Raw genomic sequence first — 17,448 nt, 5'->3', positions numbered from 1 at the left:
CACAAAAAATGCTGAAAGTTGTCAGTACTGATTATTTCTCTCAACACAATGTGCTGAAAATCTCTGATGTATAAATCACTATTTTTAAGCACTGGAGAAAAATGCTGAATATAACAGAAGTGTAAACAATAGTAAGAAAATATACTTTATCATATAAGGTTTCTATTAATGGGATCCAACTTTCTTATACTTCTTAAGAGTATGATAATTAGAAAAATTGTAACAAATATAGCAATGTCCTTAGTCTGTCCTTTAACAGAATATCTGTAAGCACCAAAAAGAAACCTTGAAATAAGTGGCATTTAGGTAAATACAGGTGTAAGTGGAAGAGAAAGACAAATCTATTTCTTATAATGTTCCTTTAAAACAAAGTCATTTTGAGAATAAGAGGTCTATGGAACAAAAGCTAAAGTTATCATGGGGTCTTAAGTGCTGGGTTGTATAATAAGCTTTTATTCAGGTTTTCTTAAAAGTATATATTTGTATTGATTTCAGAGAGGTAGGGAGAGGGAGAGAGAGATAGAAACACAAATGATGAGAGAGAATCATTGTTTATCTGCCTCCTTCACACCCCTAACTGGGATGGAGCCCACAACCCAGGCATGTGCCCTTGACTCGAATCGAACCCCCGAGCTGACACTGAGCCAAACCAGTTAGGGCCAGACACCAGGTTTGACTTAACTCTAGTAAAGTTGTAGAAAAGTAATAGGGAATTCAGGATTCCAGGGTTCTAGTCCATAGCCCCTCTGTAACCTCAGGAGAGTCACCCTTTCTTGATATTTCATTTGAAGCTCTAGGTAGAGTAGAAGTGACAATAATAAGTACTAATATTTGCTAATATTTATTAATATTTTTTCTTTCTCTAACTTACTAATTATTTCTGAATGATTATTTCCCATATACACTTCCCTATATAGGAAGTATGGATTCTATAAGCTAGTAAACAAATTTATACTGAAAATAAAATAAAAAACTATAATTTCCATTGTTTAATGGTTAGTATTATTCATAAGGGCAAATTTGATGTCAAACTAATATTCTTTCTTATTTCAGAGCAATGGAAAATAGGTGGGGAATGCTTGGCAGATAGTCAGCAGAAATGTTTACAGTTCTGGAGGCTGGCATGGAGATCAATGCCCTGGCCGATCTGGTGTCTGGTGAGAGCCCACTTCCTGTCCATAGAGGCCATCTTCTCACTGTGCTCTCGCGTGGTGGAAGAGTGGAGCAAGCGCCTAGGGGCTCTTTTATAGGCAACTATTCGTATTTACAAGGTCTCTGACCTCATGACCTAATCACCTCCCAAAGGCCCCATCTCCAAATACCATCACACTGGTGATTAGATTCCAATATCTGAATTTTGGAGAAACAGAAATATTCAGTCTATAGCAGTCTCCCTGGTGTATGGTAGGGTAAGGTGGGGATATAAAGATCTATAAAACCCATCACACTTGGTTATTACTGTTTACCACTGGGACTGCATTTTCCAACCTTCATTCTGTCAACATTTTCCATAGCTCTTGGTATTTTGAAGCCAAATATTTTATGAAGTTTAATTTGTATCAAGTTGTTAATCACCCTGATTATCACCGAACCAGTCAGTGCTATCTAATGCTTATAAATAAGAGGAGGTCTTTTATGGCTCTTATCTTTTAAATTCATTTTAATATAACATTTTAAAACAGAAATATAGTATATAGTAGCTTCAAATAATTGGAAATGTGTACTTTAAAAGTAAATGTATACTCAAAATTCAGAAAGAAAGAAGGAATATATTTTGGCAGATTATCAGATGTTTCCATCTATTTTGCATAATGTCTACAGATAATATTTTTATTTATTTACCTATTTATTATTTTCCAATTCTTTTTTTTTAAGTTATGTGATTTTAGTGAGCACATGAAAAAATAGTAATTAAAATTATTTAACTAATGTGGTTTGATATTACATTACTAGAGGCCCGGTGCACAAAATTTGTGCACTCCGGGTGGGTGGGGGGGTTCCTCAGTCCAGCCTGTGTCCTCTCACAGTCTGGGAACCCTTAGGGGATGTCCGACTGAAGGCTTAGGCCCACGCCCCCTAAGCCGTCAGTGGGACATCCTTAGCGCTGCCATGGAGGCAAGAGAGGTTCCTGCCACTGCCGCTGTGCTGGCCAGCCATGAGCCCAGCTTCTGGTGCACTGACCACCAGGAGGCAGCTCCTACATTGAGTGTCTGCCCCTTGGTGGTCAGTGCACATCATAGCAACCAGTCATTCTGTCGTTTGGTCGATTTGCATATTAGCCTTTTATTATATAGGATAATCATAAAAGAAAAATTAGGCTAATTAAGAGTATTTTGGGACTTTAAAATTATTTCTTTTTCAACTCTGATGATAACTGAGGTTTGGATTATTTCAAGTTAGGTTTTCTCATGATAATACACATAGATCTCACTCATGCTTGCATTATTCGATCTGCTTGAATACATCTGTCACTTTTAATAAATGCTCAAAATTTCAACATCATCAATTATTTCCACCTAAAAGTGTGTTGCCCTATAAAAATTATTAAATCAGTAGTCACAGAACAAAAGATTATACTAAGCACATTTTGAGTAAATTTAAAGAACAATTGGTATAGCATTTAAAATATAAGATAAACTTGGTATAAAATGAAAACTAAAGAAAAAAATGAAAAATAGACATTGCCTCTCCTAACTTGACACATATTGTTTATGTGTAAACATGCAAAAGGGCAATACCCATATGAAAGCCAATTACATGATGTTAAATCACATTTAAAATATAATTTTATGCCTGACATGTTTATTTATCTTATAATCTTATTAAAAAGCTATCTTAAGATGTTTGAAGTATGTTGAAGTATTTTGAAAAAGGAGTAAGAAGAAGAACTCTCTCCATACCCTGATTTGATGAAAGATATATAACCCTAAATAGAATTGTTATCTGGGGATAGATACATTATCATTTTCTTCTTATGACTCATTTCCACGTCATATATAGCCTTACTTCATTTTTTTTCCCCCTTTTCATCTAAGATAGCAATCATAGCTCCGGGAGTTGAGAGCAACAAACCAATTGTCCCTATAAAGGTCAGTCTTAGTCATAGATAAGGCGGCGGACATCTTGGGGGTATGACTTCAGAGGCACAAGCAAGGTTCCGTTTCCTAAAATACCTTCTCCTCCATGCCCAAATTCGTCCTACAGGATATATTCTTTTATTTCGGTTAGGGATAAGACCAAAAATATGAGCTCTTCAAACACATGCCACTTTGACTTAAATTTACAATGAAGACTACTATCCAAGTAAACCCTTCTAGCTGGAAGGGTTTTGTAATCGAAAGATAGAGAAGAGGGATTAAGATACAAGGTTCCTCAGTACCCAACACGGGTAGAGTTAAAGGGAAGGGAACAGTCTCATGAGTCAGATACACCTGGACTTACCTGGCCTCTGTAAGTCCCAAGGTAAGCATTGGTAAAACAAGACTCAAAAAAGCATCCACTGGGGGACAGAGGTTGAGGGAAGAAGGGAGTTATATAGGTCAAATGAGTTGGTACCACCTAAGATGTTAGCTTAGAGTCTAACACAGAGAGAGTACTCAGTGATGGTAGTTGCCGTAATTATCTCTTAAAATAGATAGAAAATTCTCCGTGGCAGATAAATCAGGTGTGCAAGGCTGTATGCCTGGAAAGGTCATGAAGGAAAGTTAACCAGGTCACAGTGCATCGCAGACTGCATCCTGCCACGAGACTCTGGTCTCATGGTTGTTCAACCAGTCGTTCACCTACTGATAAGGCTGTTCCCAGAGCCAGTCTGAGACTATTCCAGGGGGAAAGAGAAAGGCATTTTGCTCTGACACCTCATGGAAACCTGCAGGTTTTATTCTCACAGCAATTCAATTCAATAAAAGTTATATGCGGTATAAAATATCACGCAAATTATGCTGGACTTTGATACAGTGGTGCTTTTGTTAATGCATCTGCAGGAATAAAGCTCTTAATTAAATAAACCATAAACTCTGGTTAGAATATGAGGGAGTAAGTCCTCAGACAACATAGAAACAGGATACTGAAAGATAGAAAAATAATGCACTCTTAGAGATGCCAGTTCATGTGGAACTGGGTACAGAAGCCCCTCAGAGATCCTCTTTGGGGGTAATAACCATGAGATAAACTGTGACATGTAGGAAACAGGCTGGAGAGATTACAGGAAAATGTCCAAACAATAAGGAATTGGACAATTCGGTATTTTCAGCTAAGTCCATTAAAAATGAACCCTACTTCCCAAGAGTAGAAAAGTGCGAAGCATGCTCTCACAGCTTAATACCCAGTAAAATAATCACGAGCACCCCTTTAAAAATAATTTGGTTTCTCTAGAAGGCTTTTCTTTCCCGGAAGGAATTGTTGGTTAAGGAAAAAAGACTATGTATTTCAGTTAACAAGTCATTTTTTAGGTGAAATAAAAATATTCACACTCAACCTATCTCAAGGAAACTGAAATATATCAAAGGAAACCAAACCCGAGTTTGCCTTTAGTTGAGTTCTGAGTCCCTAGACCCAGTACGCACATCTAAGTTAGCTTAGACCAAATGGAACATAAATTATTGCTGTGTTTAGAAAGCCTACATAACGAAGCCAAAAAGTCTGTGCCGTGTCTTACTCCCGTCCTCAGCCCAAATTCCAAACCCAAGTCTTGGAATTACCTCTTGCCTCCATAAATAAACAGGAGGGGAGAAAAAAACAAGAGAAAGTTTTCACTGAGAAAGAATTGTCGTTTACATAGAATTTTTGATTGACTCTAACGTAAGCAAGACTATGGTAATCATTTGATAGCCAACTTTTTGCTATAGTTCCCTTGGGTACAACTTAATTTGATCATATGATACCGTAGACTATAGTAATAATACCTTACATACGTGTTTTCATTGGATTTTGGTTTCTTGGCCATCAGATTCTAAAGGCAGGCATTTCAGAGTCTCTTTATTGTCCTTATCACCCAGCCTTTCCCGTATAGTTCGGGTCCCTCTACTTGTGTCCTGTACTTATTCAAAATTAAGGAGAGACATCCTTAAGAACAATATGGCAGGGACTTACTTTAAAAGCTATCCCTCCACGTGAAGGGACAAGAAAACTGCTTAGCAGATCAGAGATGTGGCAGGAAAGCTTTTCCATGCTTGGGTCTTGCAGCGTAAGGGGAACCAAAACAACAAAGTACATTTTTTTGTGTGGCACTCAAAACCCTAGTCCTTAATATGAATGAAAGGACAGCAGGAATTTGAACTATTGTTATGGGGTAGGAATCCAAGGTGAAACATTTCACCTAAACCTGGTGCAAATAAAGCACACCTCTGGGCACTTAGCAGAAGTCAATGCAAAAGGGCTCTAAAGAAACTTTTCAAGACGAGTTCATGGGAGTTACACATAAAAAAAAAAAATGCAGTCTCAGCCAGATATTAATTCATACTCAAAAATTGCATACTGTAATAAAGAAATTATAAACTCCATGATGAAGTAAAAAAATAAATACTATAAAGGAAGTACTTACATTTAGAGCAGGAATACCTGAAGTGGAATGCCATAAAAAGGTCACAAGTAATGAGATAGAACTAGATATGTCAGACAAATGTTAATAAAGGAAATCTAGCTTATCAGTTGCTAGGGCTGTCAGAACAATATACCACAGACTGGGTAGCCAAAAATATAGAAATTAATTTTCTCACAGTTCTGGAGACTAGAAGTCCAAGGTCAAGGTGTTTTCAGCTGTGGTGTCCTCTGAGGATTCTCTCCTTGGCTTGAAGATGTGTGTCTTCTTGCTCCTTCGTCACATGATTGTCTCCCTGTGCATGCACATCCCGAGGTCCCCTCCTCTTCCTATATAGAAAACAGTCATCTTAGATTATGGCTTCATCCTAATGGCCTCACATTTAGCTTAATTGTCTCTTTAAAGAATATATCTTCAAATATGGTTCTGAGGTACTGGGTCTTGGGACTTCAGTATATGAATTTCGGGGTAACACAACCCAGCCCATAGCATCTGGTACAGCTAAACTTCCATAAGATAATATGGTATTTAATATAAAAATGCACTAATAGGAATTGCCCAGCCTGGTTGAGCATCGACCTATGAACCAGGAGGTCATGGTTCGATTCCTGGTCAGGGCACATACCTGGGTTATGGGCTCCATCCCCAGTGTGGGGAGTGCAGGAGGCAGTTGAACAATGATTCTCTCTCATTGATGTTTCTCTCTCTCTCTTTCTCCCTTCCTCTCTGAAATCAATAATGGGTATGAATGCACTAATAGGTACGAATTCACTACACTGATAGAAGAGATGATTCTCAAGGAAGTTCCAAAAGCCCTGAAATTGTATACACAAAACAACTTAGCCCCAAAACATAGAAATCAAATATTATAAAGAAATGGACATATTCCTAATCTAAACAAGGGATGTTAATGTACTTACATGAGAATTGATAGATCAAAGAATCAAAAATGAGTAAGGATTTAGAAGGTATGGATAATACAATTAACAGGCATGGATATAAATCTATATACCTAACAATTGCAGAATACACATAGTTTGAAATCAAACACTAAACATTTATAAAATTAGACTACATACCGGTCCTCAAAGAAAATCTCAGAAAATCAATATCATATTATGGGAGGAGGTGGGGAAGCCACAAGCTAACCTGACTAATTCAGGGAAGGCCTGCATGGCAGTTTTGCAAACTCAAAGACCTAAAGTAACCACAAAGGATGGTCTGAAATTAAAAATTTAACTAAAAGCAGTAGTCATTTCCTAGGCCAGTATTTTCCCTGACAAAGATCAACTTCTGATCTTTACCCAGCCTATAGTCTTTCTGCATCTAAAATAACACCCCTGTGAAATGTCTGGGTAACTTCTAACTTCCCTTTTTCAGGACCCCTCAGGCTCAACGAATGGGACCAGAGTGGAGACCACAGATTCCCTCATTGTTATTGTTATCATGTTAATTGTCGACTGTTAACTATCCTTATCCCCCTATGTAAAAGAAGCATGTGTCCATCATTTCACTTTTTATCCAATCCATTACCTTGAGGTTTTGCTTCCTGGCAATTGTAGACAGTTTGGCTCAAATAAACTCCCAAAAATTCTTTACAGGTTTGAATGATTTTTTTTTACATTAACAATATTTACTACCTTCTCACTGTATTTTCCACAGTTAAATAAAGTTAAAAATCTAGAGCAAAACGGTGCACCTAAAATTCTACTTATTTAGAAATCTGAGTTTATTTATAAATAATTTTTGGATCAAAAATAAAGAGTAATGGGAATAATAAAAAACATTTGTAATAACAGTGAAAATAATACATATTAAAACTTGTGGCCTACAGCTGATACAGTATTGAGAAAGAAATGCATTGCCCTAATTGTAAATGTTTTTTTTTAAAAAAAAAAAACACATTGAAAATTAGTTATTAATTTCTTTACCCCAAAAAGAATAGAACCAGACAGTGGCAGGAATACAAAGACCAAAAAGGAAGAAAATTGTAAAACAGGGTCAGAAATTAATAATATAGAAGGCAAAGGGAAGCTCCCCAAAAAGTTAAAAGTTAAAATTACCACCTAAAAACGGAAGAGAACTGTAGATAAAGCTCGAAAGAATTAAAAAGACATGTTACCTACCGGTGAGATGATGAGACCTCGGTTCTTGTCTTCTTAAAGGCAAGATTTCAATCAAGAGACAAAGTGTAGCAAAGTAAGAATTTATTGGCCACAGCAAAGATATACTTAGGACAGTGACACAAGGAAGGGGAGCCTAGGCTGGGCTGCCTTAGCTCACTGGGAAGTCAGAGGAAAGAGGCCGTGGAGGCAGGTTCAGGCAGTTAGCCCGGGATGGGCTGTGCTGCCCACTGCTCCCCTGGTTACAAGTCTCATGGGGTTCCCCAGAGGGAAGAAGGGGGAAGAGAATGGCCGTGCTCCCCTGGGGGAAGAGCCCATGCTGGGTCCTTTGTCCTGAGCATACTGATTTCTCTCTTGCAGTTGGAAATCTCAGGGGAGGTGTAGGGAAGGCTCTCGGTAGAATGACTATATATCATCTTTCCAGGTGTGCTCTTTCAGGTCATGGTCTCCACTGATTGGTCAGTGCCAGGGCAAGGGGTCATTAGTCAATGCAGCTGGTCCTGAGGCAGCCATAGCAGCACCTGTCTGGTTTTGCTGCCATTTGGGGGCCTGGGGCTGAAATACAACTGAGGCCTACAAGTTATCCTTAGGGAGGAAAAGGTCAGGGGGTCCAGATGGCATGATCAGCCAGGGAGGAAAGGTTACCCTGGGGGCAAGGTCCTTGCTTTCCCAGTTTTGTCCCTTACTAGGCATCTGGGCTATCTGCCTGGTGAGCTCCTGTACCTGGCCCATTGAGCTTGCTCTGCTCCTATCTGTCTAACTGCTGATAACACTATGACTCCCCTTTTAATGATAATTCTTTTTAAAAATGAAATACAGCCTGACCAGTGTGGCTCAGTTGCTTGAGCATCATTCCATGTACCAGGTGGCCAGTTTGATTCCCAGTCAGGGCACATGCCCGGGTTTCGGGTTCGATTCCCATTAGGGGGTGTGCAGGAGGCAGCCAATCAATGTTTCTCTCTCATTGATGTTTCTATGTCTATCTCCCTCTCCTTTCCTCTCTCTCTAAAAAAAAAAAAAAAAAAAAAAATCAATAAAAACATATTTTAAAAAATGAAATACATAAAAAATTTGTTTAAAAAAATAGCCTAACTGGTTTGGCTTAATAGATAGAGCATCAGCCTGCAGACTGAAGGGTCCCAAGTTCGATTCCGGTCAAGGGCATGCACCTTGGTTGTGGGCACATCCCCAGTAGGGAGTGTGCAAGAGGCAGCTGATCAATGTTTCTCTCTCATTGATGTTTCTAACTCTCTATTCCTCTCCCTTCCAATCTGTAAAAAATCAATAAAATATATTTTTTAAAGTGTTCTCTGATTAAAAAATAAAATAAGACAAATATACAGGTTAACTATAATATATATGTATATATGTAAATGTATATGTATACATACATATAATGTAAATGTACATGTAAATGCATATAACACTATTGAAGCCATTTCTGAGCCAGATATCTACTTACCAGGACTTGGATGCAGGTAAAGGTGGACTCATGGTTCAAATATGCTCACCCACTGAAAACAACCACAAAAAGTGAAGAAAACATTTTTAAGTTTGCTTACAGAAATAACAAGGCAGAGTTGTCCCTTTAGACTTTACTTACAAAAAATAAGTTAAAGGTAAAATTATTAAGGATTTTAAGAGGGTGTGAGCAGAGCATTAAGCCATTCTAGACCTGCTGAGCGCAGAGTACAATGTGACTACACAGGTCAACGCTCACGAAACGGGCCCTGACTAGGTCATTCCCGAGGCTACCGGTGAATTGAAACTCCTTAGAGATGGGATAGCTTTTTTTCTAAGGTTTTTGTGTCTCAGGAGCTTCTAGCACATAATCAGATTTACTTTTTATAAAAATCGCTCTTACAGGGGAGTCCAGGTAAGAAGCTCTTGAAGTAGTTTTGCTATTAGTGAAAATACTCATTCTCCACTCCTGTCTCTTTGAGCATCGTGAAAAACTGGCCACTTGAAAATGCTTTGTTTATCAATCCTCAGAGATCCAATTTCCATGGAATATATTTAACTGGCAAAAAAATTCAGTATATGCCTTTGCTTATATGTGGTGTTCCCTTTTCTTATGAATAGCGAATCATAAGAGTGGAATCTTGACAGTGAATTCCACAATATACTGACACCGTCTTCCACAAAAATAAGCTAGGGATGTATATTTAAATGGAACAGAAATTATGCTTCAAAAATGCTTTTTGATGCTAATGACCTAAACTATTGTTACTGAGGACATCCTTCAATTTGGCTACATTTCCAAATAGCTTCAATAATTGCTAAAACACTGCCAAAGCCCTTTGAGTCTCCATGAACTCATTGCCTCTAATAGTATGCAAGAGGAAGAGAGAAAGAGGACATGGGCACAGCTGTCTTCACAAACAAGAACAAAATGGCTTTCAGAGAATAAAGCCCCTGTTCGTGGAAGTAAATATGAAATAGAAGGTGAGAGCCAGTGTTTTCCCAGGTGCTGGAGGGAAGCCAGTGCTGGCAGCCGGGGAAGGAAGGTCTACTCTTGCACGAATTTTGTGCATCGGGCCTCTAGTATAGTATACTAGGCAGTATATTTCCTTGTAACTAAAATTTGTTAGTATCATAGGCAGCAAAGACAGGAGACATCTGTCACAGAGAAAGACAGTTCCATAAATTTCCACTTGACTATCCACCTCCACGATGGATTTAAGAAACACATTTTGGTGATTCATAGATACAGCATAAAGATAATATCGACAATAAAATACACCCATAAATAAAGGGAAATCAAACCTTTCATACAAGTAATCCATGTAAGAAATCATTTTGTAAAATTAGAGAAATTTGTTCTAAATTGGCATGGTACTTGCAAGTCCCTATAAGGAAAAAATAAATGTTTGTAGTCTTCATTTTTTAATACAGAGTTCCTCCTCACCCCTCGAAACCATGTTTTGTAGTTTTATAGTGCCTAGCATTATTTTTTTTCCCAGTCCCTTGCTTTCTGAAACATGTTCAATAAAAAGTGATTAACTAACTAGTTAATGGAAATCCATCATGTATTTTCCTTAATTAACCATACTGAGGAGGAGAGCAGCACTTCTCAAACCTTAACGTGCATATAAATCACCTGGGGATCTTACTAAAATGTTGATTCTGATTCAGTAGGTCTGGGCAGAGACTCAGAGAAGGCATTTACATACTGAGTGTGAACCAGCCATTGCATGTTCCAAAAAGTAGATTTTAATGTAAGGAGGCTTTTGAAGTTCTTTTTTCTTTATTATTTGCTTCCATTTTAGTTATAGAAAATAGGTTGCCAAGTGCCTTAGGAAAACGTGTTAGGAATATTTGCAAGACCTGCTTGAGAGTAATTAAGTAATTTTTTTCCTGAATTAATGTTTTGCTAAGCACCATCCAGACGCTGGGGAAAGAGTCCTCATAAACCATTAGCAAAGGAATACCTTCTGTTCTCCCTACTGACAGTGGAAAACGCAGCCGGACAGTTCAGTTATGAAAGTCAACCGAAAGTTCACTTTCTTCAACCCTTTAACCTTCTCACCCTTTCTCCAAGGTAACAAAACCCCCTGGAAAGAAGACAGGTTTTTGATAGGATTTAGTTGTGTGTGTGTTGTTTTTTATTAAATCCTCCCCTGAGGATATTTTTCCATTGATTTTTAGAGAGAGTGGAAGAGAGAGGGAAAGACAGCGAGAAATATCGATGAGAGAAACGTATCGATTGGCTGCCTCCTGCAGGGGCCCTGACCATGAGCCGGGTAGGAGCCTGCAACCAAGGTACATGCTCTTGACCATACTCAAACCCGGGACCCTTAGATCCGCAGGCCAACACTCTATCCACGGAGACAAACTGGCCAGGGCAGGATTTAGGTGCCGATAAAGCAGAATCCAGTTACTTGTGTGACCCTAGGCAGCTTACCTCCACTTCCTAAGCCTCTGGGTTTCTTACCTGTAAATATAGTAAAAATCCTGGTACTTTCATTGAAGCAACACCTTCAATGCATCAGACGCTGTTGTAGCCCTTGAGGTGGATCCATAAACAAAGAGACATAGACTTCTCCCTCCTATGTTTGTTGGGTGGAAATGTATATAAGTAGGCCTGACACACACCTGACACTCAGGAAGGGTAGTCATTAGCTGTATTTGTCGCTTCCACCTCAGACGCCTTCCAGCCAGGTAACTCCTAGTTAAGTGGAACTGCCATTTTCATACTTTCATGGCAGCTGCCACTTACTAGTGCTCACTGTAGTCCGGGCACAGTTCTGAGTGCTTCACCAGGTGTCTACACTCATTCAATCCCCATAACAAGCCTATGAGGCAGTTTGTTAGTCTCATTTTACAACGATGAGAACACATAGGGAGGATATGAAGGAGTTTCAGGGCCACAGAGCTGGTGGATAACAGAGCCGGGATCTGGATTTGGTCTCCAGAGACCCTACTCTTAACTATAGCGCCGTGGAGTAATGAAATTAGAACCCATTTTCTTAAATTTTATTTTTATTGTTGAGAGTATAACAGATGTCCAACCAAGTACAAAAATTTCATGTATTAAAAAAGTCTGCGCCTAAGTATGTATTAGATGGGTTTGTTATGCCCTCTGGTGGAAAACCAAAGCAGGGAAAGAAAAGGAAGTTAGGTGCACTAGGAAGAAAAGCCCCCAGTTTGCTGACATTCTGGGCTCTTCAAAAGTTTGCAATCTCAAGAATATGGCTCGAAAATCTCTCAGGAATAAAATGTGAGACTACTCAGGATGCTTCGAGATAGTTAACATGACAGCAAAGCTTGCAGAGTGACAATGGTGTGGAGGGTAAAATCCCAAGGGATAAATATCAGATTACAATGTTATTAGAAATAATCTTAATTAAAAAAAAAAAAAAGCATGATCATGACCGATACATCTCCTAGGTCCTAGACTAGGACAATGGAAACTAAGGAGAAAATAAACAAATGGGACTACATCAAAATAAAAAGCTTCTGCACAGCAAAAGAAACCATCAACAAAATGACAAGAGAGCCCACTGCATGGGAAAACATATTGGCCAATGATATATCCGATAAGGGTTTAATCTCCAAAATTTATAGGGAACTCATGCAACCTAACAAAAGGAAGATAAACAATCCAATCAAAAAATGGGCAAAGAACCTAAATAGACATATTTAAAAAAATGCTCAAAGTCACTAATCATCAGAGAGATGCAAATCAAAACAACAGTGAAGTACCATCTCACACCTGTCAGAATGGCTATCATCAACAAATTAACAAACAAGTGCTGGCGAGGATGTGGAGAAAAAGGAACCCTCATGCACTGCTGGTGGGAATGCACACTGGTGCAGCCACTGTGGAGAACAGTATGGAGTTTCCTCAAAAAATTAAAAATGGAGCTCCCATTTGACCCAGTAATCCCACTTCTAGGAAAATACCCCAAGAAATCAGAAACACCAATCAGAAAGGATATATGTACCCCTATGTTCATAGCAGCACAATTTATAATAGCTAAGATTTGGAAATAGCCTAAGTGCCCATCAGCAGAGGAGTGGATTAGAAAACTGTGGTACATCTACACAATGGAATACTACCCTGCTGTAAAAAAGAAAGAACTATTACCATTTACAAGAACATAGATGGACCTGGAGAGCATTATGCTAAGTGAAATAAGCCAGTCAGAGAAAGATAAGTATCACGTGATCTCACTCATTTGTGGAATGTAATGAACAACATAAACTGAGGAACAAAAATAGATCCAGAGACATAGAAGCAGCGAACAGACCATCAAACCTCAGAGGGAAGGCAGGGGAGGTTGAGGGGTAAGAGATCAACCAAAGAACTTGTATTAATATAAGCATAACCAATGAACACAGACAATAGGGGAGTAAAGGCCTGGGCCGGGGGTGGGAGAGGTCAATGGGGGAAAAAGGGGACATTGTAATTCTTTCAACAATAAAGAATTTAAACAAACAAACAAACAAGATCATGAAGCTATTGTACACCATCTTCTCTTGAATGAATTGCTAACAGATGAGGTATTCCCTTCATTGAAGTGCTGGGATTGTCAGGATTCATGAATTCTTAAGACATGACCTAAGAGCTGCTTCTGCAACTCCCTACTTTTGTGGACGAAAGGAGCCACATGCTAACATGACAAGCTCAGGGGAGGCCTGCGTGGCAGTCTTGCAAACTCAGAGACCTTAAATAACCACAAAAGATGGTCTGAAAATTAAATATTTAACTACAAACAGGTTATAGTGGGTAGTCATATCCTAGGACCTAGGCTGGTATTTTCCCTGACAAAGATCAACTTAGATCTTTACTGAGCCCATTTGCCTTTTTGCCTCTAAGATAACATATCTGTGAGATGTCTGGGTAACTTGTAACTTCCTTTTTACCCTGGACCCCCCAGGGCACAATAATGTCCAGGGCACCTGGACATTCCCTCATTGTTATTGTTATCAAGTTAATTGTCAACTGCTAATTACGTTAAAGTATCCTGTACCCAGCTCTGTAAAAGAAACACATGCCCATCATTTCACTTTTTACCCTATCCCAGAGGTCTCCCCGCTTTGCTTTATCCCACCTCCTTAACCTATCACCAATGAATTTCATGTAACTCACCTACGTCCCTTTCCTTTGATTGCTATGTACAAATAGAGATGTAACCCTCCATTCTCCGGAGCATTATCTCAATTCATTGAGGTTCTGCTTTCCCGGCATATGTCCACAGTTTGGCTCAAATAAATTCACAAAAATTCTTTACAGTCTGAATTATTTTTTTTTTTTACGTTAACCCCTTTATCCTCCAAACTAAAGCCAAGGTAGAATTAAGACTTTATTTCTTTGCTCATCAGAGTATACACTCAAGCAGTTTAAATACAATGGTCCTTAAATGCAAACTGACTCGTACAACCTGATGATTGAACAGCCTCTTTTATGAAGTTACCAACACTGATACTTTTCCTCTGCTCAGGCAGTGGAGGAGGGGTGGGGAGTACTGCCTTTCTATGCTCTCTTCTCTCTTCCCCTCAGTCCCAATCTGAGAAGCACCTTGCTCCCTGGAGGCTAGGAGGGTCTCAAAAGACTTCCTGTTACTCCTGGTACTGTATTCCCTGGAGGGTGAGAAACTGACACCCTCAACTAGGCTCTTTAAGGATTCTCCTCTCTGCCACTTATTGTGTCTCACTCAAAGGGAGATGGTGATGGCATTAAAAGATTGCCTGCAACCAAAATGTAAATAGTTTATATCTACCTATTCTCGATTAACACTATGTTGTGGCCTTAATCTTATAAAACACAAATTGAATAGAAAACAGCAATACTGTTTGATCCATTCTGATATTAAGCTTCACAAACTCAAAAATATGGTGTTATGAGAGCACCATCTTGTGGCCTGTTGTTTACATTGTAGGGAAGGGGGAATATTGGCAATCAGTGTCAGATTATGAATGTAAGAAATTACTTTAATAGAGGAACTATCGTTGTTTTCTGTTATATGCAGTCTTTTTGGCAAGTCCTCAAGCTGTGTGAATGGGCATGAAATTTCCCAGCCACAGGATATGGACATGCTCAACTCTGGGCACCAGATAACACTCCAATGTGAATCTTGACTGACGGCAAGCCAGACCAAGTTAGTACATGTGTGAGTAGTCCTGGGGAAGTCCTAACCATATTATTATTAACTAGTGGCCCGGTGCACAAATTCGTGCACATTGAAAGGAAATTAATTAGAAGAAATATTTTAATATCACTATTTGCCCTTTCTCTATAATAGAAGTGTCAGAGATGAAAGAAAATTATAAAATGTACATGAAAATAATATATAAATTGATGAATAAAAAACAATAGCAATATAACGAGTATTTTCCATGAAATTTTCAGTCAGAATCTTCATTTATCATTAATTTTTTAAAAATATGCTGGGTATTCTGGAAAATTTATATAATTTGGACAAACTTTGCCTTTGCTACAACATCGAGTAAATTTTCCATCAGATGGTTTTTCATTGGAGAAATTTAGGGATAGGCAAAATTGACATGTGACAGTCATTCCACCACAACTGTGTTCGATATGAAGTCAGTTTCTACCAGTATTGGTAGTACGTGTTGATGACTGTTCTTCAGCCATATTCTGTCGATGACATTGCTTTCTTTTGGCTTCAGAGGTACATTGTGGCAAGTTGGTTTTCAGACATATTCTGTCCACAATTTTGACTTCAGAATGTCAACAAAAAACGTGACATCATTACCCAGTGCCCACAGCCACCGTTTGTGAGCTGGGCTGGGCCATGGCAGCGCTGGCTGCGATTTGGTGGGCTGCAGCTCTGGGGTGGTGGTGGGGCCTGTGTCCTACATGGGGGAAGCCGAGTGTTGCTTTGTGGGTGCCAGGTCCAAGGTGCTGTTTCTCTGTGTGTCACGGCAGCTTCTGCATTGAGCATCTTCCCCCTAGTGGTCAGTGCATGTTATAGCAACCAGTCAGACTGGGAAGGACACTTAGCATATTAGCCTTTTATATGTATGGATTAGTGCAGCTAATCAAAGGGTGCAAGGAAAGATTTCTACTCATCTTTCTCTTGCCCAATGCCCCAAGAAGGCTGTGCTCACTTTGTATTCATTATTTATTGTATAACAAATCAAACTTAGAGGTTTAAAACAAGAAACATTTGTTATCTGTTTGGGGAGAGATCAGGAATTCATTCAGCAGTAGTTTATGTGGGTGACTCAGTTTGTACTCAGGATGTCAGCAGAGATTATAGTTATTTGAGAGCTTGACTGGAAGACGCCTTACAAGACTCACAGATTTAGCATTTGGCTAGAAGCCTCAATTATTTTTTTTGGGCTTTCCAAAGACCTACTGTTTTTCATTTGGGCCTCTCTATAGGTTGCTCCCAATAGACCTTTCCCTAGTGATTAACCTGAGAGATAGAAATCCATGTCTTCTAGAACCTAGCCTCAGAAATGACATGCAATCACTTTTTCTGTATTCTCTTACTCACACAGACCAAACCTAATACAGTATGGGAAGGGTTTATATAAAGGTATAAATACCGAGGTTGGGATCATTGGGAGACATTTTAGAGGCTAACACAGTCTGCCCTGACTCCCATAATTCACATCCCTCTCATATGAAAATTAGACTTAGCCTCTCCCTAAACTCTTGAAAACCTCATTACATTATAGCTTCAGCTCAAAATTCAGAATCTCATCACCGAAATCTGACCCTGGTACAGGTGAGGTTTTTGAGGTATGTTCCTGAAATACAATTGAAGTGTGGTTTCTTCCAAGCTAAGGACTTGTACACTCAAGGGGGAATTTATGTCTCCCAAACACCCAGTTTACAATGGCTGCACAGGCAGAGGAGTGTCCTAAGTGCAGGAAGTCAGAGGCCCACTCTTACTATTTCTATTCACCATGGAGGTTCCAGCCAGGGCAATTTTAGACAATAATATTAAAGTAATGCAGCTGCTGTGAAGTTTGGCAGTTCCTCAAAAAAATTAAACATAGAATTACCATGCCATTCAGCAATTCACTCCTTGGTAAACCCAAAGTAATAAAAAAGATATATTCAGACAGAAACTTATATGAATTTTCATATAAGCATCATTCAAATGCCTACCAAAAAATGTGCTATATCTGTGTAGTGGAATATCATTCAGTTACAAAAAGGAAATACTTACACATGCTACAATATGGATGAACCTTGAACACATTATGCTAAATGTATACTTTCATCTATGTAATATGTTCAGAATAGGTAGCTATAGACAAAAAGTTGATTAGTGAATGCCAGAAGGTAGGGATATTAGGGAATGG

This window comes from Cnephaeus nilssonii (assembly GCF_951640355.1).
Source record: "Cnephaeus nilssonii genome assembly, chromosome: 9".
Taxonomy (NCBI): domain Eukaryota; kingdom Metazoa; phylum Chordata; class Mammalia; order Chiroptera; family Vespertilionidae; genus Cnephaeus; species Cnephaeus nilssonii.
The sequence above is the reverse complement of the archived record's forward strand: the minus strand, read 5'-3'. Positions refer to the sequence as shown.